Source organism: Physcomitrium patens, chromosome 9 (assembly GCF_059467195.1).
Source record: "Physcomitrium patens ecotype Gransden chromosome 9, ASM5946719v1, whole genome shotgun sequence".
In the NCBI taxonomy this organism is placed as follows: Eukaryota; Viridiplantae; Streptophyta; class Bryopsida; order Funariales; family Funariaceae; genus Physcomitrium; species Physcomitrium patens.
In genome coordinates, this window is record NC_143418.1 from 60,534 (window position 1) to 77,992 (window position 17,459).

A 17,459-nucleotide genomic window follows, 5' to 3' on the forward strand; every position below is an offset into this window, starting at 1 on the left:
ATCACTTCTTTATGATCAAGTTTGTTTTCTGTTTTGTTTTGTTTTTTTGATACAAATGTGATGTTTATTCCATTTGCAAAAGATTACAGACATCTCACTGATATCAAGTATGCAATCTACCTACTGGAGTTAATGTTTATGGTTTTTACATAATATTAGAGGAAAGGTGGTGGCCCTATGTAAATGACCCACAAGCGGATCATTGCCAGTTCCAGAAGGAGTTTGTCTGGGTCCTAATGCAGAAGTGTTCAGGCCATTGCTTAATGAGCTCCTGACTGAGTCTTCAACCAGGTAGTGCAGCCACCATGGTCAATTGTGTCTGTCCAGATGAGTTGTTCCAAATGCTTTCATGGCCAAGTTTCCCCATGAAAGCATTTGGCATTGCTATCAAGCCAAATAATCCAAATGAAAGAGCCATGTTGTAATGGCCACAAGTGTTTGTGTGCTTGCAAGCACCTTGGGATGCCAATGCCCACAAGGCACTATTGCCATGTAAGGTGTGGGAATAAAATAACATATATGTATTGAACTGAGTAGTCTTGAACATAATTACATACATGTGTAGAGTATGAGGGTTAACCCTGAGGAAGGATGAATGGATAAGCGTTGTCATCTATGAGAATGTTATGCCAATATGCCCTCTTATTCTGAAACAGTAAAGACACTAAGCTATGAAACCCTAGCAATGATTTTATTGATTCTAACATAAACCATAGACTAAACTATGGAAGTTCATTTATTTGTGATTATATTAGTTCCTTTGTTTTTGATGATTGAGAAACCCATAGTGATTGCAATAACATTGGAGGAGCAATTGTTGTAGGTTACCTTGCTAATCTGCTTGTCATGTTGGTTTTGAGGAAGAGCTAGTGTGTCTCTTTGTCTAGAATGCCAAGTGATATAGACAGAGGAGGTGTTGAATATTTGTGATTCAAGTTGTTCAATGTCTTCATTACCTAAGATTGATCCACATGGGACATGTGTGTAGGTCCCAATTTGCTTGTCCAAGGCATTTGTTTTGAAATTTAGGATACTGCAAAATTGAGGGAGGATGTGGCAAGGAAGCTTCTGAACCAAAAATTAGAGATAGAGGTTGAAAAGAAGATTGATAGTTTCACTGGTGAAAAAGAGGTTTTTCAAAGTGCATTGAAAGAGATAAAGAAGGAAGCCCTTGATTTGTGTTCTGTGTCAAAAGAAGAGTTAGATACAGTGATTATTCCTTGATTAAATATAAATCTTGATTCTTTAGATGAGGTTTACAGGTTGCAAAGAATGTTGGAAAGAGTATGTTGATTTTGGAAAGTGTTCTTGGTAGAGCAGGAGCAATGGTTATGGAATCAAAGAAGTTATGTGGAGCAATTGGCTATTGTTTTTGCTGAGGATGTGTGGAAGGTGAATGCAGTTGTTCACAGAACTGTATGAAGGAGCTAGATAGTTTCTTAGTAGCTGATTTCTTTAGTTGTTCCTGGATTAATATCATGATAGTTGCAGAGATGTAATTGTTGGTTGAATTTCTAAAATAAAGATTTGTCTTAAGGTTTTGTAAAGAAGCATGCATTTTGTTCTATGGATGGAATAAATTGAAGTTGTACATTACCACTTGTAATCCTTTCTTGGATAAAGTGGTAATGCATTTTGATATATTTTTTATGTTGATTTATTTCTAAATTGGTTGCCATTTTTATGCTAGCTTCATTATTGTACTAAATGATACGATGTCAATTAATTTCAAGACCATGATCGTTGGTCAAATTTTCTAACTAAGCCACTTTTCTTGTTGTAGTATCTTAGACAATAACTTAATAAAGGCAAATAAACAAATGAGACTTTTCCACAAAAAAAGATGATTAAAAAAAGAAAAAGAAAAAAGTATGTATATTCAAAAGAAACTATAGTGGCTATTGCCAAAAGACAAAAAAACTACAGACTCTTAGTATTAGAATAAAAGCAAAAAAGGAATTAAAAAGAGTGAAGAAGGCTTTATGCTTATCTATCTATCTATCTATCTATCTATCTATCTATCTATCTATCTATATATATATATATATATATATATATATTATTTATCTAAAAGCTATGTGTTGATGTTCTACATGACGTTCAATACATTTCCAATTTGTAAGACACATGTCTTAACTTGTAATGCAAGTTTTTTATATAAGTGCGACAATGTTAGCTTGTATTACAAGCTATTACTACATGACTAACTTATTGGCCAAGTTTTTAATCTATCAATCACCTATAAACATGTATAAAAATAAAATTGCATCTATGAAGCTTCTAAAAAGCTTCATTAAAAGATATTATAAAATAAATCTATTTTTATTCATTTCTATCTATTCATATTATTTAGATAACTATTAGAATAAATATGTATGTCCATGACATTACCCCCTTTTATAAGAATAAGTTCCACAAGGAGTGGTGATGACATGTTGATGAAGTCCAAGATACAACAAATTGTATTTGCCACATACTTGAATTATCGTTCTCTTCAAAAGTAGTTGGTATGTCTTTTTAGCCATTGATAATGTCTCATTCTAGAGCAAGAAGACTACCTTGTTATTCAATCATTGTTGAGGCGTTCATAACTTCTTTCAAAAAAAATATTTGTTATACCATTAAAAATCATTTCTACCTCCAATAAAATCACCAAATATTGAAAGTCTCTTCTAAGATTGTGATACCAAATTTGTTGTATCTCACCATCTATTCAAGAAAGAATATGTCATGCTTGAAGATCTTTATTTTGATTATGTTGCCTTAAAGGCTATAACAATTACAATGTTTTATCCAATAAGTTAGCAAACAATGATTCTCGAATTAAATTTCCCAATAATAGAATTTTCATCTTATTAGCATCACAAAATATAAAAAATTCATAATAAAGGATAAAAGACAAAATACAATTTCTATTGAACATTCGTTGTTTTATAGTAAGGAATTGCTTCATTCTTCATTTTAGTTTTGATGGATATTGTTGATAAAAAGTTTTGACCTTCTTTACTATATTTATAAGATTCTTTGCTAGCTTCAATGATTATTTATTAATATCATATCCACATTAATGAATAAGATATTCCAACCTATTTTGGTACTACCTTGAATCTAAGACTTCTTTCACTTCCAATTGTTGATTATTATCCACTTTTATAGGAGATAGTGTCATTTTTCTTCTTTTCAAGACATTCATTATCTTATATGGCTCAAAAAGAGATATGTAAAATATATGATGGATCTTCATAGATTCTAATAAATGTAATTAATAAGCAATTGAATTGACTTGTTCACATATAAAAAGTGGTCTAAGTCTATGGTAATCCAATTTGTCACAAGAGTAAATAGTCTTGATATTATGATGAAATAATCATATCTTATTACTTATATAAAATTGAAGTTTTTTCTTCCAATAGGGATTTGTATTGATCTTTTGTTATTCTTGAGCTTCTTTTAGATGTGCCTTCATTATTATATATAGCTTAGATAAATGATTTACTAATTCTTCTTCTATAAGATCATCACTTTTTGAAAAATCAAAAGGATCAAGTCATGGATGATAATCACAATTGGCAAAAAAAGGTGTTTATTAAAAAGAAGAATATATCATGTTATTATAAGCAAAGTTTGCGAATGGCAAAAGAATCTTCCAATCATCTTACTACTAATTTATAGTATACCTCAAATATTAATCCAAAACTTGATTTATATACTTTATTTGTCTATTAATTTGAAGATAGAAATCAAAAGTTACTTTTATATCCATCTTTAGAATCTTAAAAAGGATTTTCTAAAATCTTAATATAAATTGAGTCTCTCTATATAATATGATATCTTTAGATAATCCATGATAGTAATAGATATCATCAAAAAAAAGCTTTGCTATTTCTTTACTTGTAATAAGGTTTGTATATAATATAAAATGTACCATCTTGGTGAAACAATCACAAATATAAAGTCATAAAAACCTAAGAATAGAAAATGTATGATAAAATCTATAGAAATAATAGACCATGGTTATTTTCAATTAGGTAATAGTTGAAGAAGTCTGTAAAGTCAATAATAAGGAGTTATAATCTTGAATAAATGTCACATAATTATAAAAAATCTTTTATTGCCTTTTGTATTTGAGCCCACTAAAAATCTTTAGATATTAATTTTAAAATCTTGTTATATCCAAAATATCTTGTTATTTCAAAGTTGTGACGAACTTGAAGAACTTCTTATCATGCTTTAACTTTTGGAACATATACACAACCTTCAAAATAAAGTAGATTATTCTTGAATTCAAACTTGAAAGTATCATGAGATTTTAAAGAATTTTCTTTAATATCACAAATAAGAAGACATATTTGACTAAATTTGCTTTAAAAAAGTTGAATCAATAATTAATATTGATTTCATTACTCAAAGATGAAATTGCCTTGACTTTAAGAAAATTATCTATTATTGATTAAAAATTATATTTCCTTCTTTTGATCCAAGATAAGATTGTTTAGGAAGAATATCTAACAAAACTTGTTCTTTTTTGGGCCAATAAATAATCTTAAATTCAAATCTTGACAAAGACATGCTTCAATGATGCCATGTAGTAAAACAACCATTAGGTGAAAGAAAAGAGAAAATCTTTTATTATAGAAGAACTTAAATAAAAATATTTAAAAAATTATTAAAAAAATAGAAATTATAAATAAAAATTTAATAAAAATTAATAATTACTAATATTTTCTTCTTATAGAAGAAACTTATACTCACTTTATAGGAATATTAATGACCCAAATAAAAATAATAAAAATATATAATTAATATAAATATCTTTAATAAAAAATTAATAATATATTTTAGAAAAATATTTCCTCAAAATACCAAGAATTCATGCTCAAAAGAGATTGGTTGTAAATCAAGGTCAAAATCAAATTCCAAAGCACAAAACCATGTACCTATGGCAATATTAAAGTTTTTTGATTGATCAAAGAGTAGAATTTAAGAGAAGACTTGTAAAAGGATCTTTGAGAGTTAATTTCATGTGATTTGAAAGTATATTGAGGTTTTGAAAGCTTTTCAAAGTGAGAGGTGTATTCAAAAAATTTGGATTTTAAGAAATAAATAGATTTTATGAATTTGATGATTTTGTGAGTGTTGTGGCATTTTTACAAGTATTTTTTTTTTTAATTTGTTATTATAATTATTTTATATATATATATATATATAAAATATGTAATATCAATCAAGCGGTTAGATTGAAGGTTGTGAGAATTTTTGGAGGTTATGGTCTAAGGTAATAGAAATTTAAGGTCAGTTAGGATTTTTGCGATCTTGCAACATTTGCCAATTAGATTGAAGCAAAAGTTGGTGAGAATAATTTAGACCTAAATACCTATACATTAGTGCACTTAGCAAAAATTTAAAATATATGCTAATATAAAATAATTAAGATTCTTATAATTAGTATATACAATGAATAGATTGGAAGCACATCTTAGATAATTGCACCATTCTTGAAACAAATCTACAATTTTAAGAAGTTCTTTATTATAGATCTTATAATTAATCTTACTTGTTGAAATTGTTTTTAAATGAAAAGCTATTCAATGAAGTTTATCATCTATTTCCATTTATAATAATACATTATCTAAAGAAAAGTTTGATGCATTTGTTTCTATAAAGAATGGCTTGGAAAAATTAATGCCATATAAGATTGGTATAGAAACAAAGACTATCTTTAAAGATTAAAATATTGATGCTACTTCTTAATTCTATTGAAGTTTGACTTTATAAATCAAACAAGTAAATAAAGTTATAACTTGAAAAATATTTTTGATACAGATTTAATAATAATTAGAAAATTTTAAAAATATAAAATATTTTTTTATTATTTTTGTGATTTTTCAATCTATAATAGTTTGAAATTTTTTAAGATCTATCATGAGTCCATCATTTGAAATGTTGTATTCTAAAACATTGACTTGAGTAATATGAAATATATATTTTTTTATCTTGGCATATAGATTTACATCACTTAATTTTTATACTTTATGATGAATATAAACTTCACATTTTTTTTGTATTCCTATAGTAGATTAAGATACTATTTAGATAATAAATAACAAAATTTTCCAAAAATTATCAAAAGATATGTTTCATTGAATATTAAAAATCTATTGATACATTTGTACTAGATTTTATGTTCTTTATAGATCTATGTTTGTATAGATCTTAGCTTGATTTAATTGATCAAAAGAAAAAAAAAATTATTTTTAATGGTAATCTTGTTGGATCCTCAATAATTGAAATACATCCATAATGATCTATCTTCTTTCTTTAAAAATAAAATTAGAGCTCCTACTTGAGATTTAGAATAGTGTATGCAATTCTTAGTCATATTTTCTTAAATATACTCTTTGAATTTAGCCAACTTATTTTGTAATAAGTTGTAGATTTGTCCAAATAGTAGTTGAGCTCTTTCTTGAAGGTGAATTGAGTAGTCATAGGAGTAATATTTCAAAAGAATATTTATATTTTTCTTTTTAAAAATATCTTAAAAATCTTGATATTAGCTTAAAATACTATTTAAAGTTTTTTCATCATTAAAAATAGGTATATCATAAGTAACACGAGGTGATCTTTTTTTTGTAGCATACAAAAAAGTACTTACATCTACAAATATAGATTTGGTTATATTAGACTTATAGCTTTTTATTTGATTAATAACACTCTTAATTATATTTTTTAAAAAATCAAAACTATAAGAGATTTAATCTATTTTAGGATTATTATTTTTAGCCATAATAAACCTAAAATAATTAAATAAAAAAATCAATAATATTAAATATTACAAGGCTATTATAACCATTAATTATTACTTGTATAAGAAGAGTTTCATGAGTAATATCTTTAGAAGATAATAGACAATTATTTATGATTTTTACATAAATAAATTTAATTTTCTTTACTAAATGTATGCTATATCTTATTTATTCAAGCAACAAGCTGAGACTATTGAATGTAATAAGATGAAGGCTTTGTAATATTTTGATCCTAAATTAACATCTATTGTAAAATAAGAAAAAATTCTAAAAAGAAAATAGGACCTTCATTAGATATTGTAGGAGATTTTAGCCACACGATTCTTATTGTAGCTAGACAAACTTTTTTTTTGACATACTATCTTTTTTGATAGCCATACTCTTCATTTTGTGGTTGTTTTGCTTTTTTAAACAATATTGAGCAGTATGCTTAGATTTTCTACAATATAAACATAATCTTCTTAATAACAAAAATTTATACAAAATTTGTATCATGTTATTGGATCATGTTATTCAAAAAAAGATAAAAATTATAACAATAAAAAACGTAAAAGAAGTGTACTAATAAACTTAACTTTTGAACTTAAAGTTGGATAGCTTTGGAGTTGAAGTTTAATCTCTAATTTTACTTAATTGATGGTTTTTTGAAATTTTGATTGTATGCTATTAAACTTCTTGAATAAGGCAATTCTTTATTCTCTAATGTTTGAATGATGTTCTACTATAGAATGAATAGAATGATTTAGTGTAGATTTTGAAGTAACTTCAATCAACTCTATATCTTTAGTACCTACTAATCTTATTGCTTCATATGGTATTAAATTGAGTTGATGCATAGCAAGCATTAACTCCGTCAATTATTCTTGTATTTTTACTTTTACTCTCTTTATTTTAGTGAGCTTTGCTATAATTATAAAATAATAAAAAAGATGTTTAATATCTCTCAAGATAAATAGAAGAAAAGACTAGAAAACAAAAGAAATTCTAAAAATAATATTATAATTTATAATTTATAATTTTTAATATACTTATATCTTATTAAACTAAAATAAAATAAAATTTATTTTTTATATAGAAGAGATACTCTTACTTCTATATATATTATCTAACTAAGAGTTATGTAGCAACATTCTATAGGACCTCCAAGACGTATTTAATTTGCAAGACACATGTGTTACCTTGCAAGGCAAGTTTTTTATATGAGTACTACATCATTAGCTTATATGACAAGCTATCAATATATACAATACATAGCTAACTTGTTGGCCAAGTTTCTAATCTATCAATCACTTATAGACATGTATAAAGATGAAACCACATCTATAAACTTCTAGAAAGCTTTTCAAGAAGATATTTTAAAATTAATTTATTTTTATATACTTCTATCTATTTATATTACTTAGATAATTATTAGAATAAATATATATGTTTGTGACATGTGGTAGAAAGAACAATGTATTTGGTTTTGGAAGAACAAAGAGTAATAATTTGTTGTTTTTTTAATACCTATGTGATAGGTGCCTAGCTAAGTCTAAAAACAAATGCTATTGTTGATTTGCTATCTTCTAGATTACTTGCCCAATTGCCATCAACATAGCTTAAGTTGTAAAGATGATCATTCTTTTTGTTATAGTATTGAATTCTTATTGTGGTGTTATTGAGTATCAAAATATGTATTTAACAACTTAAAGATAAAGAATTTGTGGTCTTATCATGAATCTATTGTAGATTCATGTGGTATAATATATATCATAATGAGTGTGTTGGAATTGAATTAACTTTTAAATAAGTGATTGATATAATTTTAGATTATACAATGGTACTTTTATGTTGATTTTTTGTTTTAACTTTTCAATCATATAAATAGAGACAAGTTGATATTTAGTCATGTCAAATAGTTCTAATATTTAAATAAAATAATCTCTTTATATATATATATATTATAATATTTATATATATTGAATTTTAAAAAATAATGTCATATCTTTTTTTTTTTTTAGTTTAGACATTTCAAAATGAAATTTGAATTGTATTTTGAATCATTATATGTAATTAATATAATTTCTTATAAAATAGAAGATCATCAATATATAAAACAAAAAGTAATATTTTTCTTTTATATTGAACTACATATAGGTTATCATTATCTTATCTTTTTATAAAAACTTTTTTTAGAAAAAATATCTATTTTTCTATACCATTATTTTGATGCTTTACAAAGCCAATATAATATTTTGTAGAAGCAATATAGAAGGTGCTTCTTTCTTATTATTTAAAAATTTTGAGGTTACGTGATGAATATTTTTTGTTTTAAATCTCTGTACAAAAAAATTACCTTAATATCTATATAATATAGTTTTGTTTTACAACAAGACTTAGTAGTAGCCAAATTATATTCTATTTAACCATAAGTGCAAAGATATGTTTGTAATCTATTCCTATTCATTGTTCAAATATTCTAGCTATTAGTATAACTTCATATTTTTGTAAAATTCTATTATATTTGAATTTAGCTTTAAAGACCTATTTTTTGTTGATGGATGTTTTTTCACAAAGTAGTTCAATGAAGGTCCATTTATCATTTTTATGAATCTAGGATATGTTATCTTACATGGATTTAGACCATTTAGTTTATATAATTACTTCATAGAAGATAGATGGTTCTATAAGTAGTTTGTTGAGATTGACAAAGTACTCCAAAAGCCATCTTGGTAAATGGTAAGTACATTTGTTTTGGTCTATAATATAAGTTGCTAGAAGAAAGTAGTTGTAATAAGGCATCGATAAGATGGTTGTATTATTTGTATATAAAGATATGTAGTTGGAGTCATTTTTGAAAAACTTCTAGAATTAAAATTAGAATAGTAGTTCATGTGGGATCTACCATAGAATCTTCTAGAAAGGCTTAGGATAATTATTATAGTAGGATCTATGTCTAAAATCTTCTAAAAGAATAGTTATCTCGGTAGGATCTACCATTAGGGACATTCTAAAAGTTTTTAGGATAGTTGAACAAACTATACACAGTATTAAGTGAGGCCATTTGAAGCATTTGATTAGGTATGGCTTCAGACATTTTATTTTTTTAGTAAAGTTTGGTTTTCTAGTTCTATTCTATTTGATTCTATTTGATTTTGTTTAGTTCTATTTTCTTCTACTCTATCTTGTTTTCTAGGTTCCATTCCATTTAGTTACTTTTAATTTAATTTTGATGAGTTTGGTCTTATGTTGTATTGAGATCTTTGTTATTATGGATTTGGTAAGATTTTAGACCTTAGAAAATCCAAACATATTTCAGCAATTGGTGTTGTTGAAAATTATAAGTTTCTTTGATGGTCAAATATAGTTATAAAAAATAATCAAAGATAGTAATAAATTGAGATCATTGATTGTGCTTTGATTTGAGAGGACATGTTTTTCTAGTATGGGAGGATTGTCACCAAAGAAGTTAGATGAAGAGATTGAATTTGGAGTCATTGGAAAATTCATGAAATATCAATATGCAAAGACTATTGGAGTAAAGAAGATGGCAATAATATATGTAGCAAAGTTATTGTAGTACTATTAATTAGAAAAAAGAGCAAAGATATGGTATAGAATTTAATTTTGGAGTATATAAATTTTATTTCAGATATTCTTCAAAAAATAAATGTTTTTTAAAAATTACATTACAAAAAATTATAAATTGCCATAAAATTGAGATTTAAATGTTGTAAACTTTGGATTTTGAGTTGTTTCTAAGATAGATGTAAGTAATAGAATAGGAATTTAGCTTATTGGCTCGATTTTGATAAACATGGATGATTCATCTAAAGATAAGGAGAAAGCTTAAATCTAATTTAATCCTTATCAATAATATATGAAGTATAATATATTGATTTAATTTAGTTTTTATATAATTCATCAATTGGATTACAGTGCGTATTTCTTGGAGCCATAAAAAAATGAATATATATCTTTCAATCAAAATATTTTATTAAATGCATCTAATTTTTTTGGTTTGTAATTCCATTTTGCTATGAAATATGAACGGTTTTTAGGTTACAAATGATGCTATGTATTATGAAATAGTTACTAAATTCATAGCTAAAAAAATTCACTTCTGTGATTGGATCATAGTTGGAATAGCTTGTATTTATTTTAGCATTCTTATTGATTGAATTTTTTTGAATTTTACAAGGATTTTTTCTTTAGAAGTAAAAGAATATATCCATGATTTATATTTATAGATATTAATAAATAATAAAAAGTATTTTTTTATTTATTTAAAGATGATATTAAAAGATAAAAACAAAGATCAATATATATAAGTATAAGTAGTGTAGTTGATTGATAAGCTATGTGTTTTGGAATTTATTGGCAAATCTAAAAAGAGTTCTTATTGTCCAAAAAATATATAAAAGCACCAAAGTCAAGGATCTAATTAGAATCATTATCTTACATTATAAGCACATAAAGAGTGGCTTTTGATAATTCTTCAAAAAGATATTATTTGTCAATATACTATTCTATGTAATAGACATTGGAATAATTAAGAAAAGCCAAGAATTTTTGTATATTGCTTCAAATGAATGTATAGAATAAGAATATGATCTATTTAAATAGATAAAAGTATAATGTGGTAGTATGTAAGTTGATAGTAGGATAGTATAGAATAGCATTGGTGTAAGACAATATTTGGAGGTATATCAATGATTGCCATAGCAAGTGCAAAGAAAGTACTCAAGATTTATTTGGTCTTTTAAGGAATTTTTGTATAAATAATATTGGTTTGGAAGACAACAACATCAACTAATTGCATTATAAATATGTATCTTAAGTGTCTCTTTAGAATTGGTACATTAAAAAAATAAATAGTGGTTCTTCATCTATAGTAGTACATTCAATTCTTCTAATAAAGTAATACTCTTTTCATTGTGGATTTGTCAAGAAAAAAAATTAAATCAATAAATCAACTTACTAAGAATTTTATGTATAATAACAACATTGCTTTGTGGATGATCAATGTAACTTTTTTGCTTTACATGTTATATACCTTGCTATTGAATATCATAACATCCATATTCTTTGGTATATATAAATGTTTTCATTTGTTGAGCACGACCATAGTACTAACAATATCCTTTATATAGTATATAGATTTGAATTTGATCTAAGCAAGATGCAAGTTGAAAATATCTTCTTCAAAAATATTGAGCTTGGATTTTAAAAAGACCTTGACAATAGAAAAAGTACACAACTGTTTCAATCATAGTTTTTTAGCAATTTGCAAAAGATTGATATATGTGGATGTGATTAGTGATAGAGTAGAATCATCAATATTGTCAAATTTGATATCTTGGATTTATAAGCTTATAGCTTTAAAAATTGTATCAACTAGAGTTGGTATGATTATAAGAAGGAATACTTCTTCTATTATATCTTAGAAATCATTTAAAAAAAATGTTGAATAATGTTGAATTTTAAAGTTTAAAATTTAATAGATCAATTGAAATGACTTCTATAGCGACAACGATATCTATAGTATTTATTAGAAGTCAAGCGTGATGTCAAAAATAAAAATAAAGAAATAACTATTATAATTAATATTGAAGAAATATAATAAGTAAGACACAAGTAAGTAGAAATCAGCAAGGTTAGATACAAGAGAAGTGTGGAATGAGATACTTCTTACTTCCAACATCTTTTACTTATAGGTAGAGATTACATCCATTGTGGCTCAACTTTATTCTCATTCATCCTTATTTCATCTAATTGAATCTTAAATTCTACTTAACTTAGCTACCACTTAACTTAGCCACCACTATAAATCCTAGCCACTACCTTCATAACTTTCCTATTACCTTTTGCTGCCCTTTAATTATTAGCAATTTACGTTATGTAATAACTTTTATTTGTCTAACATTTATTTTATCACTTCCACTTTTTTTTTGATTAAAGGCTTCTAAAGCTAATGCCTTTGTCAATTTTTAATGTCTATCCTTCACCAATGCTTTTGTAAGCAAACCAACAAGTATGTCTTCTATTGCACAATACTTCATGTCAATCACTCCTATTTCAATCCTTTCCCATATGAAGTGATGTTGAATGTCAATGTGCTTTGTCCTTGAATGATGCTTTGGATTCTTTGCAAAGGCAAGGCATCCTTGATTGTCACACTTCATTGGAGTTGCTTCTAATTGCACAAGTCCAATGTCTTCTAAAACTTATCTTAGCTATATTGCCTCCATTGCCCCATGATTTGCTGCCATGTACTCCGCTTCCATTGTAGACCTTAAAATTGTTGGTTGTCTCTTATAATTCTATGAAATTACTTCCACTGCAACAAAAAATACATATCTTACTATTGATCTTATATCATTTACATTTCCAACCCAATCCGCATCACAATAACCATCCAATGCAATATTATCACTTCCAAGGCATAATTTGAAGTTCAAAGTGTCTTTTAAGTACTTCAAGATCTTTCTAATAGTTGTCCAATAGATTGGTCTAGCCTTTGACATGTGTTGGCTTATAACACTCACTCCATATGCAAGATCCATCCTTGTGCCAAGTATTGCATACATAAGTGAGTCTACTGTTGGCCTTGTATGGAACATCTTTCATTTCATCTTCAACTTCAGCAAACTTCTCATCTGTAAGCTTCATCAACTTCATATTGGCCTTCAATGGTGTTCCAATAGGCTTGCACTCTTCAATGTTGAATTATTTCAATACTTCTTCAATATACTTCTTTTGGCTCAATGTAATGATCTTCTTAGCTTGATCTCTTACAAACTCCACTCCTAAGCAATAGTAGAGCTCTTCCAAATTACTTATCTCAAATTCTTTTGCTAGCTTTGTTTTCAATCAATCCATCTTTTTCAAGGTATTGGTCAAGATAATTAAATCATCAACATAAAGAATAAAAATTAGCAAAAAGACTTTTAATTGCATCACATACATGAAATGATTAGCAACAATTTTCATAAATCCCTCATTTACAAAGAATGTATCAATACATTGGTACCATATCTTTGGTGATTGCTTGAATCCATACAAGGATTTCTTCAACTTACAAACAAGATGTTGCTTACTGTAATCGTCATTTGTCTCGGACTCAAAACACTAAGATATTTGATCAGTATAGGTGGGTTCGATCTCGGGGAAAGACTCGTTGTATGAATTGGATATGTTATGTCACAATTGATTATGTATTAATTATCTAAAACTTCCAAAGTTCTCTTCCTCATCTCAATTCAATCCCTTCACAATCTCTACAATCGTTCACTGCCCTGCAGCTACTCAATATCACTGACATTCCTAACATCTATAGGATGCTTAATCTCTTTCCACAGTACTTCAATTCTCAATTCCTTTACTTTTACTCAATCTTCCAGTACTACTATCACAATGCAATAATCTCTATTATCACAATCACACTTTCTTTCTCCAAATTAATTAATTCGAATTCATAATTTTCAATATCTCAATCACAGTTTTAGCAATCCTTTTCTTAAATCCAATATTAAAGAAAAACACAAAAGCAAAGAAAACAAAAGGGTAGCTCCAAGCTTTACCCTGGCTCACAACTATCACAATCTGGCTCCCATTCCTTCTTCCTCAACCTCTTTATCCTACCAAAATATGAATCGTCATTCAGCAGATTCCACAGGTTGTGAAACTTTGGCTTCTTAATCGCATATGTTCCTAACTTCCTACTATTAACAACTAATCGAACTAACCATTCATCTAAATTCCAACATTACTACTATTTAACCGATAACGAATCAGAAAAGTCATTTATACATTCTACATAGCCCCACTCCTTACTGTGCAGCATCCTCGCAAACCACCTCATACTATGTTTTACAATATCACCACATCATTGGCTTCCTCCAATGTCTGAACCTCTGGTCCGCCTTAGTCCGTTTCATCATTTCCATAAGTGAGATTGGTTTCCACTTCTTGAGCTTCTTCTCCAACTCCCTCTCCCACCTGCTCTCCGTTCAATAAAGCTGTCAAGTCCTCGTTAAGTGCTCCCAATTTCCGAACCTGAGACTCCAAAAGCGTAATTTGGGTGTCTCGCTCTTTCAGCTGCTCCTCCAGGGCATGCACCTGTTTCTCTAATTCCCATAAAGATGTACTTGCTAGATTGACCTCTCCTTGCTACGTGATAACTGTAATCATTTCTGCCTCCAATTCGGTAATCCTTCTCTTCAATTGCTCGTTCTCCATCTTCGAGCTCTCTGATTGTCTCCAAAAATTTTCCTCCAATTTGGATCTCCCGGCTTCCAATTCTACCACCCTATTCTTCTCCTCCTGGTATTGGTTCCGCAACTCCATACACTCCTGCTTGGTAAGCTCCATCAGACTCTTTGCCAACTTATTTTCCTTGGCCCATTCTGCTTGGGTCTCCTTGAATTGGTGCTCTAATCTTGAATATTTGAGAGCGTCCGTTACTGAAGCACGTTGTAAATCTCCAATCTTCTTCTTCTGATTCTCAATGATCTTGTCCTTCTCCTCCAGTACCTGTCTAAGGCTGAACTCATTGTCCATTTTCTCAATGGCTATCTGTAATTGAGTAATTTATGTCGAGATTAACTCCTTGAGTTCTCTTGCCTGCTGGCCAGCTCCCGATAAATCCACCCGTTAATAATACTCTACCAGTACTGGTGGAGTGATGGCCATATTGGTATTGGGACGACCCAATTCTCTAGATGACGAGCTGACATTGATCTGTTCGCAATTTCTAGCTTGGCTGCACTCTGCTATCGCCGCTTCTTCGACTTGTTTTGATGGCAATGGCGTTGACTCTACTCTTCTCTCTGTTGCTACAGCGTCTAGTCTCTCCACCATTGAAGGTTGCTTCAGTTGATATCTAATTGCTTCACACATGTAGTTGGAGCATAACATCATGGTAACCTTCCCTGTTCTTCTTTTCACGTCCAATTCCGCATGGATTCTGGTCGCAACATACGCTGTCCAATTGAAGACCATCCCCTCCAGTGTCGCAATTGCTGAAAATAATAACCTCCTTGCCATATACGTCGAATGTTGATTCAGCCCTAATCGCTTCTGCACAAACCGCATCCATTCTCCCAGCTCCGGCGTAAGCGCATCCGCTGTCTTCCACCCTTGATTTTTCTCAAACGCTTCGTTTCTCGACTTGAAGTACTTTCTTGGAACAAAATCAGACTCCAAGTCTCCCGATATCGGTAGCTCACCTATGGAAAGATATAGAACCTTGTTCAACGTCACTTCATCTATACCAATAATTCTCCCATGAACCACACTGGACCCGTCTTCCGGATCATAATTCGTCACATATTCCGTTAACAATGCTATATCTATTGGTGGTAGCCTTTGCAAAAACTTCAGAAACCCATACATCTGTGCCGTGCGAAACTCTCTCTGTGTCCTTTGCGACCAAAAAATGTCCATAGCGACCGGCTCCATGCTGGTCACTATCACGCACTCCATTGGTGGCAATGCTCCCTTCGTCTTGACATTACGCTGTCGCTCCTCTCTCGTAGCTGTCTTCTTCTTACACTCAATCACCATCTTCGCTACTCACGATAATCCTCTAAAACTTGTGCTTAGCAACGTGAATCAAGAAATTGCAATGTAGACAATGCCAGTCAAGAACCCCACTCCTAACTTCTACCCTGGGTCTCCTCCTGATATGACTTAACCTAATAGGCCTATAACAACCTATCCTATTAGTGTCTTCCTGAAGGCTCACCTTCACTCAACCCGTCCATAATCTCATCATCACACGCTCTTCCCTTCCCATCACAACTCTTGCGCTGTCACTTCAATACTAAATTGGCTTTCTCTCTCTCTCCCCCCACCGATATAAAACCCGTCCCGGGTTTATGTAGTATACAGACATAGCCGATTCCCATTTATACGCGTGGTAAATTTAGCACCCATAAAGTCTTCCAATTGGACTGAGCCATTGGGAAAACCTTCAATGACTCTGTACGGCCCATGCCACCGAATATGAAATTTTCCTAGAAATTTTTTAAAATGACTGTCATAAAGCAGTACCAAATCATTGGGCATAAAAAATTTTGGTTTTAATTTACTATCATAATAACTTTTTCGTCGCCTTTGAGTGGCCTCTTGTCTCAATAGGGCATTGGTTCGAGTTTCATCCAACTACTCCAATTGTGCGAAACGAACTTGTAACGATTCCGTATCCCCCAATCGTTCCTCCAGTGCAATGCACAAACTTTGAACTTCGAATTTGATACGTAATATTGCTTCCTGACCATAAACTAATTGAAAGGGTGTGACATTAGTCATAACTTTATATGCAGTACGGTATGCCCACAAAGCGGCAAATAATTTAGTGTCCCAATCCGTGCCTGCACCAGATATTGTCTTGGTGATAATTGTACATAATATGCCGTTGGTCTTTTCTGTTTGGCCATTTGCTCTAGGATGATACGGTGTCGTCTTGCGGTGTTTAATCTCATATTTAGCAGTCAATGCTTCAATTGTACTATTAATGAAATGGGTTCCTCGATCACTCACCAATTCTTTTGGACAGCCAAACCGTGTAATTATATTTTTATATAAGAATGTGGCTACATCACTAGCACTATTAGATTTTGTTGCCTTCGCTTCGGCCCATTTGGTAACATAGTCCGTGGCAACCAATATATA